This window comes from Tachypleus tridentatus, chromosome 10, assembly GCF_004210375.1.
Source record: "Tachypleus tridentatus isolate NWPU-2018 chromosome 10, ASM421037v1, whole genome shotgun sequence".
Taxonomy (NCBI): Eukaryota; Metazoa; Arthropoda; class Merostomata; order Xiphosura; family Limulidae; genus Tachypleus; species Tachypleus tridentatus.
Genome location: NC_134834.1, coordinates 75,902,658 through 75,924,695, shown reverse-complemented (window position 1 = coordinate 75,924,695; position 22,038 = coordinate 75,902,658). Strand labels below are relative to the sequence as shown.

Below are 22,038 nucleotides of genomic sequence, written 5' to 3'. Positions count from 1 at the left end.
ACGTAATGACAACTGCACGAGTTCACTATGGCAACACATGTTATATGTTTATATAACGAAGCTATATTCCATAAGACTAATCTGTACTTAATAGGCACATTTCCTGTTTTTCTTTATAATGGTTTTGCCATGATGCAACCTAATACAGGCCTCTTAAAGATTCTAATGCTTTTTATTTTATGTTATCTTGTCAACAACAAATAATTATTGTAATGACTTGAACACTGAATCCATTATTTATCAAGATTTAGACTTATTTATGAAATGTTTACTTGTGCGTGTGACTCTCGCTCGTTCTTTTTTACGTTTAAAAAAGGAACTAAAATAAATCATATGTATAAATATCTGTATTTTGTTTCACCGTCTACTGCTTTAAACTGAATCATTGACTTTTAGTATAAGATTAATAGCTACATATTAGATGTGTTTGGTAGCTGTCGCTTTTGGGATTCCGAATCCATAAAAAGGTTTTAATGGTTATTGTATATTTTCTTTAGTTTATTGATATCAGTGGTGAGAGTGCAGTGTAAAACGAAAGCCAAAAAAGCAATCGTTAAATATTGCTAGTTCGGGAAAATTACAAATGAGATGTTAGACACAGAAAGGAGAAAGAATAACTGTAACAAGATATTAGTTCGCATTTAAAATCAAAATCTCATTAATGAAACGACTTTACTCGTCCAGCAAAACACTTAGTAGTTATGATGACAGACAGGGTAATTTTTATGTCAAATAGTGATCCATGAAATAGACCAAGAACTGTTTGTTTGTTTTTTAATTTCGCGCAAAGCTACACGAGGGCTATTTGAATTAGCCGTCCCTACGTTTTCAGTGTAAGACTAGAGGGAAGGAAGCTAGTCATCACCACCCACCGCCAACTCTTGGGTTACTGTTTTACCAACGAATAGTGGGAGTAACCGTCACTGGAAGGGCGAGCTTTTTGGTACGACGGAGATTCGAACCTGCGACCCTCAGATGTGGAGTCGAGCGTCCTAACCACCTGGCTATACCGGGCTCTAGATCAAGAAACGAAAATACTTTACTTATCTAAGAAAGAACTTCACGAGGAAAGGATATTTATCGTACAACCCTATGACAAAAGTTCATTTCTCCTACAAAAGATCCCCACGGGGAAATGACGTTATTCGTACAGGAAAAGCCTAGTAACCAATGAAAAGTGAAATTTGTTTGTTTACTGAAGAATATGCAGTTGCAACATAAATTAGGCCATCCAAGTAAAATTATTCGGTCGCGAGAGAAATTGGTAATTATCTAAGAGAGAGTCTCAGTTGCAAGAGGAATTCATGATCTAAGTAAAAGTCTCGTATAGCTAGAAACATTTATTCATCCAAAAGAATTCGTAACGTATATTTCTTTCGATCAGAAGACCTTTGAAGGGAAAAAAATATCGTTTTCTTAAAAACTAATTAAAGTTTACAACTGTGTTTTAGTTAATAGAAGTCTTTAAAGTTTACGAAATAAAAGCACTATGTTGCGTTAGCTTAGTTTGTGTGTGTCAAGAAGCTGATTAGATCGCTACTATAAATCAATGTTCAAACTCTGAAACTGTTGTGGAAAATAGTGTTTTATTGTTTGTTTTGAATTCCGCGCAAAGCTACACTAGGGCTATCTGCGCTAGCCGTTCCTAATTAGCAGTGTGAGACTAGAGGGAAGGCAACTAGTCATCATCACCACCCACCACCAACTCTTGGGCTGCTCTTTTACCAACGTCACATTATAACGTCCCCACGGCTGAAAGGGCGAGCATGTTTGGTGTGACGGGCACTCGAACCCGCGACCTTCGGATTACGAGTCGAGTGCCTTAACCACCTGTTTGTGCCAAGCCTAGTGTTTTATTAAACAGAAAATAAGTAATTTACACATAATAAAGAATATAACCATATTGGAAACATCGTCGAAAGATTCTAAGAAACTCAAGACTTTGTGGAAAGCTCTTTCATTACCAAATTATTTTTGTCAAGAATACTTTCAAAATGAAAGCAAGAATTTGGTGTTATCGAGAGGTAACTTAAAAATGAAAAGCGTTGTTGTTGTTTTATTAGCGCAAAGATATTCAGCTGACAACCTGCGCTCTGTCTACTACGAAGAATAGAGAGTTGAATTTTAGCATTGTAAACTTGTAAACTTACTGTTGAGCTACTCTTACCAGGCTAAATAGTGCGATTTGAACGTCACTCCTATAATGCACCCACAGCAATTTTTTGAAGGATGGAAAGATGGAAGGTTTATCATAATAGTATCTGCAGGAAAACTCCTCTACCTTGATATACAGATATGTGTATTAAGTTTTATCATAATACTATCTGTAGAAAAACTCCTGTGCCTTGATATACACATATATATGTATCAAGTTTTATCATAATAGTATCTGTAAGAAAACTCCTGATCATTGATATACATGTATAATCATGCATTATAGTATATTCGTGACATTTAATATTCTTATGTAGTTTTTATATGTACTGCTTCACTTTGGTTTAGTTGTTAAGCGCGAAGCTCCGACTACTTTAGCGTGCAGAAGAGATAAGTGTACATTGGCGGGCTGAGTAACAATTACGTTTTATAATAGCATAAGTGGATACAAACATGAGTTCTCATGTAATTTCGTTCTTTTATTGTTTGACGAAATATAGACAAGAAGAAAATAGCTGTAGCATTGCATGATGTAATTACAATTAATGAAAATTGCTGAAACATACATAACAAATGACTAGAACTTCTTGATACAGAACTTTGGAATTGAAACAAGTTCGTTGTTAGAAGATTTAATTAACCCCACAATGATTAACGTTTCTCTTATCAATTAGGGAAAAACACTACAATAATGAATTTTTTGCTACACAAAAAAATTTGGAACTTCGAACTCCTTGTACAGTAATAATCGTCGGCTAAGTTCTTTAAAATTATTTTATAATTCTATCTTAAGAGATGAAGAGCTGTTTACTTGTCTCCACTTTAATGGATACATTAAAACTGTAAGATATAAAAATAGTGCGAAAAAAGTTTTAGACTTTCACGACAAATTCATTTTATTTCTTACCAACACAGAAGGTCTCTTGCATGTTAGTGTGAGCTGAGCATAAAGAAACGACGGCACTGAGTTTCGTATTTACGTTCATTGATATATAAGTGTCTACACAAACTTTATAAAAAGAAAAACTCTCATTGTTGCTACAGTATCGTAATTTTGAAAGTAAAATTTTGAAATTAGAGATTAGCGATAACTTAAAATCGTTCATCCACACTAATATAATAATTGTACACGTTTTGAACGACAAAACAACTAAGTTCAAGGTGAACCCTTAAATCACCAATCAATTATCAAGAATCACAACTCAAACACTGTGAATAACTAAAAGATCACCGGCACTCGACTCGTAACCTGATGGTCGCGGGTTCGAATACCCATCGCACCAAACACGCTCGCCCTTTCAGCCGTGGGGGCGTGATATGTTACGGTCAATACCACTATTCTTTGGTAAAAGAGTAACCCAATTGGTAGGTGGTGATGACCAGCTGCCTTCTCTCTAGTCTTACACTGCTAAGTTAAGGACAGCTAGGGTAGATAGCGCTCGTGTAGCTTTGCGCGAAATTCAAACCAAACCAAACTAAAACACTCAGAAGTTCCAACGTGTGGTATCATACTCCACAATATGGTTCATCTTTTAACTAACCTGTAAAAAAAGTTTCTGTACAGATAGCCTATTGTTGAACTTTCTGCTGAGAACACAAAAGTACAAACGCGAAGCAAATGTGAACAAACACACTTTTAATTCATGTTCAACAGTGAATTTTATATTGGAATGTTTGATAGTGAACCTAAATACGATTCAACGTTTACGTTTTCCTGTTTATTAGAGGGTATAGCTAAAACAACACAGTTTTAAAATAAATGTGCATCATAATCTCACGTTTTCTTGGATCTATTCTGATGTTTATAGCGTTGCTCCTGCAGTATTCAAAACGATTCAAACTCTAATTAATTCTTCATGTTGTTAAGTATTTCTAGTAGCTGTAAAGACCTGACCACATGAAGAGTTAATTACAGTTTGGATCGTTTACAAACTTAATAATTTTAACAAAAGTTTCACTATTGTTATTATATTTTAAATGGTTGTTCAGAATTAAGCACAAAGCTACAGGGGCTATCTGTGTTCTGCCCACCACGGATATCGAAACAAGGTTTCTAGAAGTGTGAGTCCACAAAAATACCACTGAGTCAATGGGATATATATCTTAAGCGATGAAGTCAGTTGTTACCCTTAAAATTCTGTAGTTTAATATTACAATAATTCTGTTGTGATAATTTAAAAAGCTTATTGTTCTAAAACAAAATATGTGCCTTCAAACACATATTCAGTCTTTCTTAAAACAGGTTTATAATAAGAAACATATTTCACTTAGAAAAGTAAGTTTCCAAGAACAAGCGGTCGTTTGTTGTTTATAAGTTCAAGTGTCTTGTCGTACGTAGAATTAAGTAGAATCCTTCACTTACTGGCTGTCATCACGTGTAAGAGAATTTCCATGATGAAACCAGGGAATGCATTTTGTATAGCTCAATATGGCGTAAAAAAAATGTAATATCGCTAATAAAGCAGACAATTTCAATGCTGTTAGTTTATTTGAGGAGGAACACCAGTTAGGAACTCTTGATAGTCTGGTAATTGCAACCTAGAGGATAACTTTGAGCTAAGATCTTTCGGTTTTTCCTCTTACTTCCCAGATTGTTCATTCTTTTTTATAGCAATGTATTTAAGGTTGCTTGTAGGTCTTAATAACAAGATTAAATGTGAAATTTAGTACTGAACACGTTCGTTGATTTTGAATTGGAATTTTCTCCAATTAGAGAGCACAAGAAAAAAAAGACTTGTTCCACTTAACTGGTTAGTCACCATTAAAACATAAAATAAACTAAAACTAACTGAAAGACAACTGTTTTTAATAGTTCGTTGTTTCTTATAATCTTACACTGCTGAGTTACGGACGGCTGGCGCAGATAGCCCTTGTGTAGCTTAGTGCGAAATTCAAAACAAACGAAACATTTTGTTTGTTGCAAGGCATAGCCAGGCGGTTAGGGTGCTCGAATCGCAATCTGAGGGTTACGGAATCGAATCTCCTTTACATCAAATATGCTCGCCTCTTCAGCCGGGGATTTCTATAATGTGACGATCAATTCCATTACTTTTTGGTAAAAGACTAGCACAAGAGTTGGCGGTGGGTGGTGATACTAGTTAGCCTTCCATCTAGTCTTACACTGGTAAATTATGGATGGCTAACGCTTATAGCAATCGTGTAGCTATGCGAGAAATTCAAAACAAACAAACTTTTTGTTTCTTTGTTCTTAAGCGCAAAACTACATAAATGTTATCTGCGCTAGCCGTCCTAATTATTAAGTAATACATTAGAGGAATGGAAACAAGATAGCGCCACCATCCTTAAAGTTCTTGAACTACTCTTTTTCAAGTCACTGCTATAACGCATTCACGGCCACAAACTGCGGGGACACGATTTATTTTTTTTCTATGTAGTAAGAGACACGAACCATGAAACCTCAATTTCACAGGCTAGCACAATGTCCGCCATCCCCACAGAAAACTAATATGTTTATTAGGTGCACATTTGATTTTAAAATGTTCTATTGTGTAAAATTGTCGCATTCACACTTCAACTTAAAATATCAACACTTGTTGTTTGTTTTGTCATCTTCAACTTAAAATATCAACACTTGTTGTTTGTTTGTCATCTCTTACTTAAAATATCAACTTTTGTTGTTTGTTTGTCATCTCTTACTTAAAATATCAACTTTTGTTGTTTGTTTGTCATCTCTTACTTAAAATATCAACACTTCTTGTTAGTTTTGTCATCTCTTGTAGCTTTTCCGTAGTTTGTTTAATATTTTTTATTCTTGGACTTCATGTATTTTTTTAAAAACAAAGAGGTTTTAAGAGATCTACATGTGATCTTTTAAACAACTGTTTCACTGAAGTTCTGTCTGAAAAGCTACAAATCCGTTTGGCCAGGTGGTTAAAGCCCTCGACTCCTAATCCGAGGTTCGTGGGTTCGAATCCCCGTCACATGAAACATTCTCGCCCTTTCAGCCGTGGGGGCGTTATAAGGTGACGGTCAATCTCACTATTCGTTGGTAAAACAGTACCCCAAGATATGGGTGGGTGGTGATGACTAGCTGCCTTCCCTCTAGTCTTACACTGCTAAATTAGAGACGGATAGTGCAAATCGCTCTCGTGTAGCTTTATGCGAAATTCAAAACAAACAAGCAAATTCATTTTAACTCCCACAATCCTTCAGTGAACTATAGATAATTTGTATTTTTGTTTGTATTTGTTTGTGGTTAATCACAATGTTCCACAAAGAGATATCTATGCTTTGCCCATCACGGATATCGAAACCCAGTTTATAGCGGTATAAATTCGCAGACATATCACCAGAAACTGAGAAAAAGGAAGGAAATATATTGTCCATAATAATATAGTCATTACTTCTCAACTGATTGCTAAATGGACAAACATCCCAAATAGTTCACCGTTATGCATCTGTTATGAGAAAACTGAACCCCGATTCTTACATTTTTACTAAGTCGATAAAACTTTGCATTCTTTACCAAATGAATCCACATTTTAAATCAATTATCTATTTATCTGACAAGCAGCAGTTTATTATTAATAAGCCTATTTTAAGAATTCTTTTGTGGTACTCTTTTTACGTAAATATTTATAATTGGATGGATCTGTGACATTGCGTATTGAAATATAACAACATGAGGGTTTGAAACCTGTAATCGTACTTTTTCTTCTAAATCTAAAGAGCAAAATTCTGTTTTTGAAGCTAAGGAGTTGGTACTAGAACAGAAAGCAAATAATGGTAAATTAATCAAGGTATAATGATGTAAAGGTACTATGGAAAGTGGTACACGTAAATGGGATGTAAGACATTCCAGTTGGAGTGCTCGTTACCATGTTGCATATATTAAATAAAAATATTAAATAAACACTAACAGCAAACTTTAAAAAAATAACAGAAATTTCTACGTCTAAATAGAAGGAACCAAATTTTAAAAATCTTGAGAATTTAAATAATATGAATGTTTCCCAAACTTGATGAATTTTACAAATTAAATTATGAATACGTAATTTGCATAAACTCCGATTTGTTTGTTGTGAAATGTAGTGCTACACAATGGGTTATTTGTACTGTGCCAATCACGAATATCGAAACCAGGTTTGTGGTGTTAGAAGTCTTCAGCCTTACTGCTTAGCCACGAGATAATTAGCCATAAATTAATACAGTTGACTGAATACCCAGAATGAGGAATTTATGTTTGTTGTTTTTGAATTTCGCGCAAAGCTACACGAGGGCTATCTGCGCTAGCCGCCCCCTAATTCAGCACTGGAAGATTAGAGGAAAGGCAACTGGTTGTCACCACCCACCGCCAACACTCGGGTTACTCTTTTACCAACGAATAGTGGGATTAACCGTCACATTATAACGCCCCTACGGCTAAAAGGGCGAGCATGTTTGGTGCGACCCTCAGATTACGAATCGAACGCCTTAACCCTCCTAACCATATCGGGCCGAGGAATTTATTAACTGTCAGTTTATTTCATATTGTTTTATATTTGGAGTAATAACAACCTCAACTTTATCTCCTACATCTGAGGGACGAGAAACAGGACTTAGCCATCCTTTACTTATAGATGGTTGAACTATTGTTACGTGATTAACACGAAACTCTTTCTCCTACAATATGAACTATGATTGTTGTGTAAGTCAAACATATGTTGATTTATTTTTTTATTTTAAAATTAATTTTGTGTGGTAATAGATTTTTAGTAATGGCGTGATAAGGTTAGTTTGTGTGGTAATGTCTGCTGGTGAGACAACGGTAAATCTACGGACTTACAACACTAAAATCTGAGGTTCAATTCCCCACAGTGGACACAGTGGATAGTTTAATGAATGGTAGTTTATCCAATGAATTACTGGTGAACAAAAGTAGTGTTACTTACTAAGTTATTTGTGAACAAAAGTAGTGTTATCCCTGGTCTCTTCAGATGCTCTTCTTATGTTTTCAGTAGTGGTAAGTTTCTGCTAACTAAAATGCTTGAACAGCCATAACGCCCCAAGATCTTAAATGACACCCTACAAAGTATCTCAAGCTCCTCTAAAAGAAAATATAAAAACAATCAAATTGTAATGCTAGAAATTCAGAAGTTGCTTTACATGTTAACAAGAAACGACACCAATAGCAACAACAAAGCACAACGTATATATATATATATATATAACAAAGCAATAGATCGAAAAATACTTTTCAAGCAAAGAGAACATCTTTCTATATCCTCCTACCCAAGAACTTTCTAAGTAAACCAAATGCTAAATAACATGAATATAGCACACGAAATCAGCATTAATTCGCAACAGCCAAAACCAACTGACCTTTTCCTTAGGTCGCAGATTCGATTCCTCGAAACAATATTCCTTAAATGCACACAAAAATTACAAAATTAAAAGCCGAATTAGTTAAAAGGTTTAAATTAATTTGAATGATTAAAGAAAAGTTAGTTAGCAAAGAGAAAAAAAAAGTCATTCACCGTTGTTAACTTTGCACAATACATCTTACTATTTTAACATACGTAGGGATACATTTTCAAGCCCAGAAGTGCCTTTTACATACGCATAAAACGCTTTGTTTTTAAACTGTAAATGTTAGTACTAACATCCCTTGTCGGTATTTATGACACTGATTATCAAATAGTTGATTTATGTGAAGGGTGATAAGATAGGAAATTGAAAAGAAACTGTTGTACTGATTGACTGGTGATTCTATGGTGCCAGGTGTTGAACGAAGGGGCGCTGCTAGGCTCTAGGGGTGTTTTATGTCAATCTTATAATCAAACGATTTTTATTAAAGGTTATGGCTTGGTTTGTAGCCTTGAAAATGTATTAAACATTCTATAAACATCACAAAATCGAAACTGCTGCTTTACTGATGACAGAAGCATTTTTTAAATGTTGCTTAACTGTCAAGTGTCACCAGGTCAAAAGTTTAAATTCATAAACAACATAGCAAACTTGATTAAAAGTATACATCAGTACTGGATTTGATTAAGGGAAGGAACAAATGGTACAATTATCCCAGCCCCACAGATAAAGGGGTCCCTCATTAAGAGGAGAATTAAAAATGAATAAAAAAACCAATGTTTCATTTAAAAACAAGGTGTGTCACTATGAACACAATGATATAGTCCCTTATTATAAAACCTATTACTTTATAATTTATCGTTAACATGTTCTAACAGCTTGTTATTTTATAAATATTTACTCGGTAATTTAGCAGAAACAATCCACTAATTCTGGACAAACACTTTCTTGAACTTGTCTACCAAAGTTTAATGGTTACTAACTTAAGTGGTGAGAAGTCATTTAGTTAAATGTCGATAATCAAAACTAAGCTAAGCTCATCAATGACAGATGAGTGGTTGAGTGCATCAGTGACGCTATAGGTTGACAGTGACGTCTTGAGAACGATTTTCTTCAAATCGACAGAGGTTTTGCTGCTTCCAAAACCAGAAAGATACTGGAGACAGAAATGTGCGTGTGTCTAAGTGTTGTTTAAATTGTATTAAATCATACTTGATTTGTTTCTGGAGTTTACATTGAAGAACCTAACCACAAGGGATGCTCCAAACCCCTAAGTTATTAATTCAGTTCAATAGCTCTTAGTGTCCTTCTCAAAATTAGAGAAAAGTATAAAATATTATATCTATTTAAATAAAATATAAAATATTACATTATATTTTTAACGAATTTTATTTATAATATTTAAAGAAATTAGCGAAAGCTAACTTGTTCTGAGATAATTAGGAGGGTAAATTATTTGTAATTTTTCATCATGTAACCCTGTGTATAAACGCAGAGTAGGTACAGCTGAATTTAGGCTCGACATGGCCAGGTGGGTTAAAGCGCTCGACTCTTAATCTGAGGGTCGCGGGTTCGAATCCCCATCGCACCAAACATACTCACCCTTTCACCCGGAGGGCGTTATAATTTATGATCAATCCCACTATTCATTGGTAACAGAGTAGCCCAAGAGTTTGGTGGTGATGATTAGCTGCTTTTCCTCCAGTCTTACACTGCTAAATAGTGACGTCCAGGACAGATAGCTTTCGTGTAACTTGCGCAAAGTTCAAAACCAGCTCGACACTTCGAAATTTTTTTATTGTTCGCTCTCTCTCTCTCGGTGTTTGGGTATGATATGTTCGTACCCTGGAGAGTCAGATTCTCTTTGACCTCTTCCTCCTCCCCGTACTTATGCGGTCTTGCAGTATTTGATGGTGATAGTTACTTAATTTTTGGGTCAGAATGAACTGAATATTACTCCGACCCATTTCAGGGCAATGTCCATGTATTGTGGTACATATATGGTTGTTATTTTGCCCTATCAGCACGATGTCAAGTTTGTTGGTGGCACTATTTTAATTTTTTTTTATTCATTATGTCTATCTATATATATATATAGATTTTATTTTTTTATTTTTGTGTTTAAAATATATATTGGCCGGGAAGAGATGTTTACGACTAACTGCATTATCTATAAGGTACTTATCTAGTTCGCATAGTAATTCGTTTTTCATCCAATTGTTATCCATGTACATTATTGTACTATGTAGGAGTCTATCTGGTACGGTTGGTATATTCGAGTATTTGTGTATGAATTGAGATGATGTAGTTCTTGGAACTCTATATGCAGTTGTGAGGAGTGTGTTTTGGATTGTTTGTAGTTTGGTTTTAATTATTTTAGTGCTTACAGTTATCCATGCTGGAGCTGCATAATCTATTACATGTCTAATATATGTTTTATAGATATTTAGTATGTTATCTGTAGATGCTCCACTGTTTTTTTTTCCAGTTAGACTCCTAGCATAGTTAGTTCTTCGCCAGACTTTATTTTTAATTTTGTTGACATGATTAATCCAAGTTAATTTTGAATCATAGGTTAGACCTAAAAATTTTGCCGATGGGACAGTCTGAAGTAGTGTGCCATTCATATATAATTCTGGCTGTTGTTGTTTGTGTTTTGTCAATTTCGTAAAGACTACGAGTTGTGTTTTTGCTGTGTTTATTTTTATTCTATATTTTTGACAGTATTAACTTATTCTATTTAGTTGCGGTTGTATGTTAGTGGCTGCTATCGTGGGTGTTGCGGCACTTTTCCAGACTGCCACATCATCAGCGAACTGTGAAGAGAATCCATGATTCGGATCCTTCAGTGGCATATTGTTTACATACATGATGAAGAGTATAGGGCTAACCACCCCTCCCTGAGGGACACCAGCTTCAGGAGTAAAGTACTCAGAAAAGGTACTCTCTACATTTACTCTACATTTTCTATTTTCCAAAAAGTTAGATAGCCAGTGAATAATTCCTCGCGGTAGTCCCATTTCATTTATTTAGAACCGAAGACCATCGTGCCATACAGTGTCGAATGTTTTCTCGATATCAAGGAAGCAAGCGGCAGTGCATTATTTTTTATTTAAGCTATTTATTATAGTTTCGGTTAATATAATTAAATAATCTGTCGTTTGTCTACATTTCCTGAATCCATTTTGTTCTTCTGGTAATTTTGATGTTATCTCCAAGAATATAGAGAGTCTATTACTGATTATTCTTTCAAGAATTTTGCCTACACAGCTGGTTAGGCTGATTGGTAGCTATTAGGGTTATTTGCTGGCTTTCCTTCCTTATGCCCCCTGCTATTATAGTGGTACGTCTACGCATTTACAACGCTAAAATCAGGGGTTCGATTCCCCTGGTGGGCTCAGCAGATAGCCCGATGTGGCTTTGCTATAAGAAAAAACACACAAACATATTCCTCCCTTATGGAACTTTAATATATTAATGAGCTTTCAAAAAACTGGTATGTATCCTGAGGATAGAGATAGATTAAAAAGCGTTTATAAGTGGTCAAACAATTTCGGAGTGCCCTTTTTTAGAAGGATGGCTTGTATTTCATCTTCACATGGAAATTTGTTTTTTTGTGTTTTTTATTGCTTCAAGAAGTTCGTGTAGGGATATTTCTTTCGTTAGTATCGCGTCTTCATAGTTTGTGATATGTCTTGTATTTGTCTCAGATATGCTTATTGGGAAAAGTGGTTCAAATTGTTTTTTATTGTTTAGTATATGGTTGGTGACTTTATTGTAGAAATATGTAATCATATCTGGATCAGAATGAGTTTTAAATGTATTTTAAAGTTGAGCTTTGAAAGCTTCGGCTTTTTTTTATTTGTGTGTGCTATTGTATTATTGTGTTCGAGTGCAGGATCTTTCTTTGCGGTTGTATTATCGTTGGTGAGTCTTTTAAGGTGTGTTCAGAATTTTTTGGGGTCAGTTTTATTGTTTAGTTTTGAGCAGAAGTTGTCCCATTTATCTTGTTTTTGTTGTTTTATTTGTGTTCTGATGTGATTTCTTATATTGTTTATTTGCGTTTTTGTTTCTCTGTCAAACAATTATGGAGTGCCTTCAGAAAGCAGCCAAGAAAACAATACCAAAACAACACCATAAAACAACAAACATGGAAACCCAATACCGAAATAATTACCCTAATCAAAAAACGAAAACAATTAAGAAGACAGTTCATAATAATAAGAATTATGTTATTATGTTATTAGGTAATAGATTGTCTAATTCCTGTTTATAATTTTGCCAAGTTGCTTTACTATAATTAAAATTTTGTTTCCTGTAGGTTATATTTTTATGGGGGGCGAGATCGAATACACAATATATTGGTAGGTGATCACTATCAACATCTTTTCTCACCTGGAATTTTATTAGTTTTTGCCTCATGTTATATTTGCAAAGGCACAGGTCAAGTATGTCACTGGAGTTAGTGGTATATGCTATGTGTGTAGGGGTGGTATCATTTAGTAGGACTATATTGTTATCATCTATGAACTGTAGGAGACTTCTTCCATTGTTGTTTGTGTACCTGCATCCAAAGTTGATATTTTTACTATTTAGGTCTCCAATAACTATAAAGTTATTGTTGTGGGAAAATATGTTGTTAAGTAATGCTGTGTCTAGTTGTTTATTTGGTGAGCAGAAAATTCCTGCTACAGTTACTTTTGTGTTGTTTCTTTGTATAATATCCACAGTAACATGTTCGTTGTTATTGGTAAATCTAATTTCTGTAACTGATAGTTCCGTTTTATGATTGCAAAAGAATTTTATTTGTTCGAATTTCGCTCAAAACTACACGAGGGCTATCTGCGCTAGCCGTCCCTAACTTAGCAGTGCAAGACTAGATGGAAGGCAACTAGTCATCACCACCCACCACCACCGGGCCTTTGCAAAAGAAATATTTCAAGGAATTTCACAATGTTAATTGGAAGCGATGAGGAATTATAAACAACCGAATATGCTATAAAAAACATGTGCCAGCATCGCTGATTTTTTATAACTCGTAATTGCTTTACCTTGTACACAAAACGTATATTTTCTAAATATGGTGTGGCCGTAATATATGTCATTGCTCCACCTTCATTTGCACAGTTATCATGAACAATACGAAACTTGCATATGATCTTCTCTGTTCCTGCCGAAAGCAGTAGAATAAATAACAATGAAAAGAGTATTCAAGGTGTCTTGTATTGCGTTTTTGTTCTGTATTAAATTGTGTGGAATATCCATAGTATCTAAAAACACGTTATTGTTATGTGGAAAAAGAAATGTTGAATAAAATTGGGTCACTGAAACAAATACAATAGCAAGATAATGTTTTCCGAATTTAAATATTATACTTAAATTATTCGTACAAATAACCAAATAATTAACACTTCGAAATGTATGATTTTCAATCTAATTTCAATCTCAAAAGATTGATAAAAGTTTTTTATTATTGAAATAAAATGAACGTCATGTAATTTATTTTTCAGTTTACTTTAATTAATTTCAGTTTAATCTAAATTAAAAGCACAATTTTTTTTTATTTTTTGCAAAAGTAAGATAGTTAATTTATAAAAACATGAATCCAAAATTTACAGCTTCTCAATGGACATTAATTTAAAGTGGGCTACCAGGAATTACATAGAGTTTATTTATGTCCAGCGAGGGAAATCGAACTCCTGATTTTAGTGTTGTAAATCAGTAAACTTAGCGCTGTCCTAGCAGGGGACAAATTTCGTACAATTAGATATAATTACTTCCTTGATATTTGTTTGAAAAATTAAGCAATCTATCTTATCTTATTCCTGAATGTTTTCTCTTTGCTTTGATGACATTTCATGAAGTTAATTTTACACATTTTTTACATAAAACACAAAACGAAAACAAAAAAAAAACTATGCTCAAACTGGATTAAGAAACAATCTTAGTTGAAGACACGAAAAGCCATCGAAGCAAAATAAAAAAAAAGTGTGTGTTTTCTTATAACAAAGCCACACTGGGCTATCTGCTAAGTCTACCGAGGAGAATCGAACCCCTGATTTTAAGCGTTGTAAATCTGTAGACTTACCGCTGTACTAGCGGGATGGCAAATAATAAAAAACCAGATACCCACGATCATGATAATATCAACATTTGTATGATCAAACTGCCGCACTGAATTATTTTGTATTAAAAAAGTAGTTAAAAATTAACTGTTTATTTGTTTTGTTGTTGAGCACAAAGCTATACAATGCATCATTTATACTGTGCCCATCACAGGTTTTTAGTATTATAAGCCTTTAGACTTACCGCTAAGCCATTGGAAGGCATCATTATCCGAAAACCATAACAAACAGGTTCATGAAAGAACAGGAGAGACTCTTGAAAGATCCCTAATAAAACATTTAAACAAAGAAGGTGAGCAGATGCCTCGTAACTGTTAAAAATGTTCCATACATAAAGAATAATGCACGTTCAGTATACGTACCTATGGGTAGAGCAACATTAAATGTTCTTTCGGTTTGAGGAGTAGAATAAAGTCATTATGGCGGAAGGGTGCTGCTTTTGTCTGCTCTCCATTTGGTGAGCGATTAAAAATTAGGAACAGCTAAACCCCAACCATATGAGGTATCTGGCCTGGCTGTTAAGCATGTAGCGCACAAGTATCATTCTGGTTGAAAGTTTCAATTCCTCAAAGATATATCTCAGGTCACTTCCATAGAAAACGTTTAAGTTCACATGAACGCAGAGTCACACGAAATTTAAATCAAACGTGGGGTTTAAAAAATGAAATGTTTAAAGATTCTTTCAAACACAAGTTTTTTGTAACAAAATTAAAGCATACAGTTTTGATTTCTGTCATTTTCTACTAAAATGATTCCCATATCAAAATTTCATATTTTTTTTAAGCTATCTCTATGGCTGACTTTGAGATCAAAATAATTAATCTCGAACAGTACCTGAGGATCATAAAGAGATCAGATATTTTGGTACAGAGTTTAATCTAAAGTAATTCTGAAAGCCAATTAGCATATTCATTCAGAAATATTCATCTATTTCATACCAAAATCTATATTATTGTACCGAAATAGTTTTGATTAAGTTTCCAGAGGAAATGTTTGACGGAACTCAAAAAGTGATAATAAAATGAAACAGGTTAACAAAGTACCCAAATGAAATAGGTTTGATGAAATAAAATGGTATAGTTTATCGAATATTTTAAGGGAAATGCGTTTGTTAAACGATTAAGTGTGGTAACCAAATGAAACTGTTTAACAAAGCTTTCAGAAATAATAGGCTTAGTGAAACTTCTAGGATAATAACTAAATTAAATAATTCAACAAAGCTTTCAGGGAAGATAGGTTTAATGAAATTTTCATGGTGGGTAACAAAATGAGAAAGTATAACGAAACTTCCAGGAAACATTGGTTAGTTGGAACTGGCGCTAATAATAAAATGAGATGAAATTGGGTTTAGTGAAGAAAAATGAAGTAGGTTAGCGAAGCTTCCAGAGAAAATAGGTTTCTTAACATTTTCAGAGTGATAACAAAATGAGACACTGTAAATAAGCTTCCAAAGAAAATCGATTTGATGATACAAAATTAGATAGTTCAACAAGACCTTAACGGGAACAATAGGATATCATGATAAAGCTTTCATTTATATATGTGCAGCTGCATGGTGCTGTCATATCGTTTTATTTAAAGCAAAGCCACTTTGGGCTACGTACTGTGCACGCTATGAGGAATCGAACCCCAGATTTTAATGTTGTAAGTCTAGAGGCTTATCGCTGATCCACTGGCATAGTCTCTAAGATGGAAATTTTGTATTTAATGCAATTTATTCGTCTTTTGTTCTGTGTTTTAGCTTAAGCATATATAACCTGTTTCCATCAAATGCGTTAAAATCTCGTTCGGTTTTAAATATTAACCTTTGTATTGGTTCTGATGGTTTTATAGGCAGTATATTTTTCCTACCTTTAAACACGAACTGGTTTTAAAAACGTTTGCTCTATTACTTAGGCAACTATCTATCAGAAATCGGTTGCCCGTTTATTTAGTATTAAACATAAAGCAATACAACGGGCTGTCTGTACGCTGCCCACAAAGGATATAGAAACCAGATTTTCATCGTTATAGGCTTTCAGACTTACCGTTGAGCCACTGGGGAGGGGGCACAATAAATGGCATTGACCTACTGCTTCACCGGGCTCTTCAAGATTTGAACAAGGTTTTGATATCAAATTATGTCATAAAAATATAATTAAATCCGTCAGTGTGCCACAAGGTATGCTATGAGTAGAGAATTGCAACAATTACACATCCCTACACCACCAATGTCATGGAAGACGTCGAAAAGAATATTACTGAAAAACTTGGATAAAAGTTTTGTCTATAACAGTTGATGAATGTGCGTTAAAAACACTTTTATGGAACATGGGTAATCATCAGGCAATAAAAATCGTGCTTTTATGAGCATGACAGGAAACGCAATCATAAACTTGAAGGAAAAGAACTGAATGTGAGTTAAATGAAAACAAAGAAGCCTTTCACTAAGGGCAAGTCTGAATATAACAAGATAATGGAAAACTGGAATAGCTCGTTGTTTTTATTAACATATGGTATGTGAAGAGTAGTGACGATTAGTGTTATTACTGTAGATAACGGCCATACTGCAATGTTTATTTTCTTAAATTTCTCACACATTTTTTTGCTCTCCTACCACTTTTCACTTATAGAAAATTAGACTAGAATATTATCATAATTATTTTTAAATCAGCTCAAAATAGGCCGAGGCAACACATGACGTAGCTCTGCTTGATTAATGGGCACTTGAGCGTTAATTTTCCATGATTGCAGATTCTACCGGAAGAGGGTGCTTTACAACCTCTGAAACGTATGTGAGGTCTAGCTTGGATGAGAACCACAGGTTTTACAGATGCCATGAAAGACATGAATGGTGAGATCTATATCGTATTAAAGTTTACTTGCTCTGTGAAATCGAAATACTTTATTACTTTCTGAACACAATATTAAATGATTGTTCTTGACTCTTAAAATTTTTTTTTTTGGTTTAAAGGCCAAGACTGGACTTCATAATTACTGATACTTTATTCTAAGCAAAAATAAGGCCTCGGTCGAAACAAAATTTTTTGCTCTTAAATCTCAATTGCTTTGTATTATCTTATATGAAGTAACAAACCTTACACAGTTTACCACACGTTCAGTAACGAACTTCACACAGTTTACTACAAATTAGGTGAAAAGTCACATGTGAGTCATCTTCAGCTAAGACAGTTCTATTTTTCTAAGAGGGTGGTTGGTGTTTGGAATGGGTTACCTTCGGATATTGTGAAGCCAATAAATGTATGTGAGTTTGAGAAAAAACTTGAAAACTATATGATTGATAAGGGCTGGCTTTAAGTTCTTTACTTCCCTTATTTTTATATTTATTTGCTTGATAGTTTTAATTTAGTTTAGAGGATGGGACAACCGAGATGGGCCAATATTGTCTCTAAGCATTATGAGATGTTATATTAGGTAACAAACCTCATACAGGTTACCGCATATTAAGTAACAAACCTCATACGGGTTACTACACATTAGGAAATACATCTCATATGCGCTACCACATATCAGGTAAACAATCTCATACACGTTACTACGCATTAGGTAATATATATCACACAGTTATGAACTGTTTGTATTGAATTAAATGTCACACAATTATGAACTGTTTGTTTTGAATTAAATGTCATACAGTTATGAACTGTTTGTTTTGAATTAAATGACACACAATTATGAACTGTTTGTTTTGAATTAAATGTCATACAATTATGAACTGTTTGTTTTGAATTTCGCGCAAAGTTACTCGAGGGCTATCTGCGCTAGCCGTCCCTAATTTAGCAGTGTAAGATTAGAGGGAAGACAGCTAGTCAGTACCACCCACCGCCAACTGTTGGGCTACTCTTTTACCAAAACATAGTGGAATTTACCGTCACATTATAATGCCCCACGGCTGAAAGGGCGAGCATGTTTGGTGCGACGAGGATTCGAACCCGCGATCCTCAGATTACGAGTTGAACGCCTTAACCCACCTGGCCATGCCAGGCCATTATGAACTGAGAAGGACAGCTTCGAAGATCAGCTTTCATATGTAATTTATTTGGGAAGATTATGATTTTCTTTTTCTTTTTGTTTGTATATAAACTTCATGTCAAAAATAATTAACTGTTAAGAAGTCCTGATTGATAACAAGTTATGTAATTTCTTGAAGTGACTAACTCGTAACGGCTGCCTAATAGCACTATTTTCCTTCGGAAGAATTTGAATTACAAGAATTGAAATGTTTCTTGCAACATAGGTAACCCTATTCCAGCGCAAACGGTTTTCAACATGTAATTAACGTGTAAATAGTAAATTTGACTTAAATATCGCTGGTTATCCTTGACAATGTTTTCAGCCTCTCGATGTTTGAAACCTGTGAATATTCTGATGCAGATGAATAAATTAATGTGAAGAAAAAAACTGATATAAAAAAAGTCGGTCACGTTAGAACCACAAGTTAAGTTGTGTAGTGCCACATGAAAACATTACGTTTGAAAGTATCAGTTTCACGTGCGAAGAAAAATAGGACAGCGGTTAGAGGTTAGAAACATTCCTCTTTTAAATTTCCCACATAGTAATGAACATTTATGATTATTTCTAATTGGAATAATTTAAACAAGGACGACCAAAAAAACAGTGTGCTCAATCTAGGGAAAAAAGCACACGATTTAATAAGCACTGATAAGTTCCACTTATTCTGGCATTCATGAGTAGTTATATAGCGAAGTAAAGGAGAAAGTTATCGTTAGCGTTACAGTAATTACACAAAGATTTCATTTTATTACTTGACGCTTCATCCTGTAATAGCTCACAACTAAGCAAGCAATACGTTGGGAGTTTTCAAACCTCATAAATAACTTTACGTTTGGTGATGAGTGCACATCTCAATCCTAAAATGCTATGAAATTTATTGGTTTCACAGCTTAGCAATTTTAGGATCAGTTTCTTCATTAACTTATAAATTCGGACCGGCATGGTTAAGGCACTCGACTCGTAATCTGAGGGTTACGGGATCGAAAACCCGTGACACCAAACATGCTCTCCCTTTCAGCCGTGAAGGCATTATAATTTGACTGTCAATCCCACTATTCGTTGGTAAAAGAGTTGGTGGTGAGTGGTGATGACTAGTTGCCTTTCCTTTAGCCTTACACTGCAAAATTAGGGATGGCTAGCGCAGATAGGCCTCGAGTAGCTTTGTGTGAAATTCAAAACACACCAAACCGGTAAATTATCGATCTCTTAAAAGAAACTGGTCCTAAAATGTATTTATTTGTTGAGCAAAACATAGTTACAAATATGATGTGCTTGAGGTTAAATACAAATCTACACAATGCATTACTTGTGCGCACCATGAGTATTGAAACGCAAGTTGTAGCGATGGAACTCGGCAGACATGCGGCTGAGAACCTAAGGGGTTACATGGATGAGTTCTGGTTCATAGTAAAAGTTGTGTTCAGTTTTTCGTACTCTTAACAAAAAATAGTTTACAAGAATTAGTTTTGTAATTTGAAATATCGGTCATTCCATGCCAACTCAGCCTGAGAGGGTTATTAATATATTAAGGTTACTAATATATTAGTGATATGAAATAAACTTCACAGCAATAGAAAAGGATAACATTAATTTTCCTAAGACAGCTTACTTAAAATGAACATAGTTGTAAGAGACTTACTCTTTGACACATTACTTTTTGAATGATTTAATGTTATTACGTTAATTAAAAATAAAAATTTTCAGCTAAGTTAGGCCTACAATTGAAATGAGACCTATTGAAGCTTTTTCATTAATTTGGTGTAGCAACGATTTGATTAACAGACAATATCATGCTATGTTCAAGGGTTTAGTTTTTCACAAAACAACGAAAGTATTCTAATACATATTTGTTGATGTTGCAGAATCTGTTTAAAATTTCAGTTGTCAATATTTAAGTGCTTAAATTGTTGAGCTAGGAAAGGTGTATAATGAAGTGAAATTATGTAAGGTAGTTAATATGTACCATAGGCATAAAACAGCTTTTATTATTGTATGAGTCATTCCATACCAACTCACATGGGGCCTCCCACTTCATGTCATAGATTTTCTTGAAAAAAGTAAGCAAAAACTTCATTTTGAATTATTCAGCCATGCAGCACAGCTTCAGGATTTTACATGCAGCACAGCTTTAGGATTTTACATGGTTGAATAGATTAAAATGGAGTTTTTGCTTGATTTTTTTGGAGAAATTTATGACATGAACTGGAAAGCAAAAGTGTTAAAACAAAAGAACATTTTGTCATTCTTTTTATGTTGTGAGATAATTCTTCCACACCATTACAAAATGTTAATTTCAACACTGTAGTAATGGTTCACTGATCCCTGTTGACAGTTGAATGAACCAGGTGAGAATAAAATAACTATCATAGCACCCCATACAGTGTCCTAACTATGTGTAGAAAGAAGCTAGCAAGGAGCTAGCACATGGTATCAGTATATGGTAGAAGAAATCAATTTAATAGCACTCCATAAGTAAATCTTGATTTAAAAAAAATAGTGTTCAACACTGTATATTAAGTTTTATTATCATGCAACAGCTAAAAAAGCGTAAAAAAATCGTCAGTAGAGCAGAGTGCTCGCATAAACGCTTTACGCTCTGCTGGTTGGAGTCTCCGACATATTGCTGTAGACTTGAGACGCTCCCTAGACATTGCAGTTTATATCGTGCGACCGAAACACGAAAATTTAAAATAGGAAAGGAAGAGGCAGAACATCTAAACTCAATGATATTGATGTTAAGTATCTTGGTTTATACAACCTTCAGGACAGAAGGAAGGCTGTTACTGACCTGAAGCATGAGATAAACGACCATGTACCAAATGACAGAAAAGTGTCTAGATACACAGTATCAAGGAGACTAAATGAGAATGGAATATTTAGTCGTGTGGCAGTTAGAAAAACATTTACTTCGAGCTACAAATATTATAAATGGACTAAAATCTGCTGAAAAGGACAAAAACTGGTCTCTTGATGATTGGAAAGGGTGTTTTGGACAGAAGAGTCCAAATTTGAAATATGTGGTTCAAAGCGTAGGTTGTACATCCGGAGGAAGAAAGGTGAAAAATACCTCAATGCATAGCGCCTACCACGAAGCATGAGGGAGGCAGTGTGATGGTTTGGGGACGTTTTCCTGCTGAGGTGTCAGGATATATTTGCAAAATATACAGAATAATGAACCAGCTATACTATCAGATACTGATCCGTCATGATTTTTCCAGTGGTTTGTGTATTGTTGATAAAAGATTCTCCTACCAAGAAGATCATGACCCAAAACACTCGTCCAACTTGTGCAGAAATTACTTAGCTAAGAAAGAAGCTGTTTGAGTCATTCAAGTGACGTTATGGCCCCCCCACATAGACCCGATATCTACTCAACTGAGGAAATTTGGGATTTTATAGATCAAAGAACTGACAAGTCAAAATTTTCTTCCAAAAATCT

At 34.5% G+C, this 22,038-nt stretch overlaps 1 long non-coding RNA gene across 1 annotated transcript in view; it reads right to left on the bottom strand.

Moving 5' to 3' along the window:
- Positions 1-474: 474 nt before the first annotated feature.
- LOC143229616 (uncharacterized) overlaps positions 475-22,038 on the bottom strand; it is a 29,847-nt gene continuing 8,283 nt past the window's right edge. Inside the window, exons 4-5 of the long non-coding RNA XR_013015961.1 lie at positions 8,046-8,200; positions 475-1,016 (exon numbers count right to left, since the gene is read on the bottom strand). This is a non-coding gene — a long non-coding RNA (uncharacterized LOC143229616). The remainder of the gene's footprint in view (positions 1,017-8,045; positions 8,201-22,038) is intronic.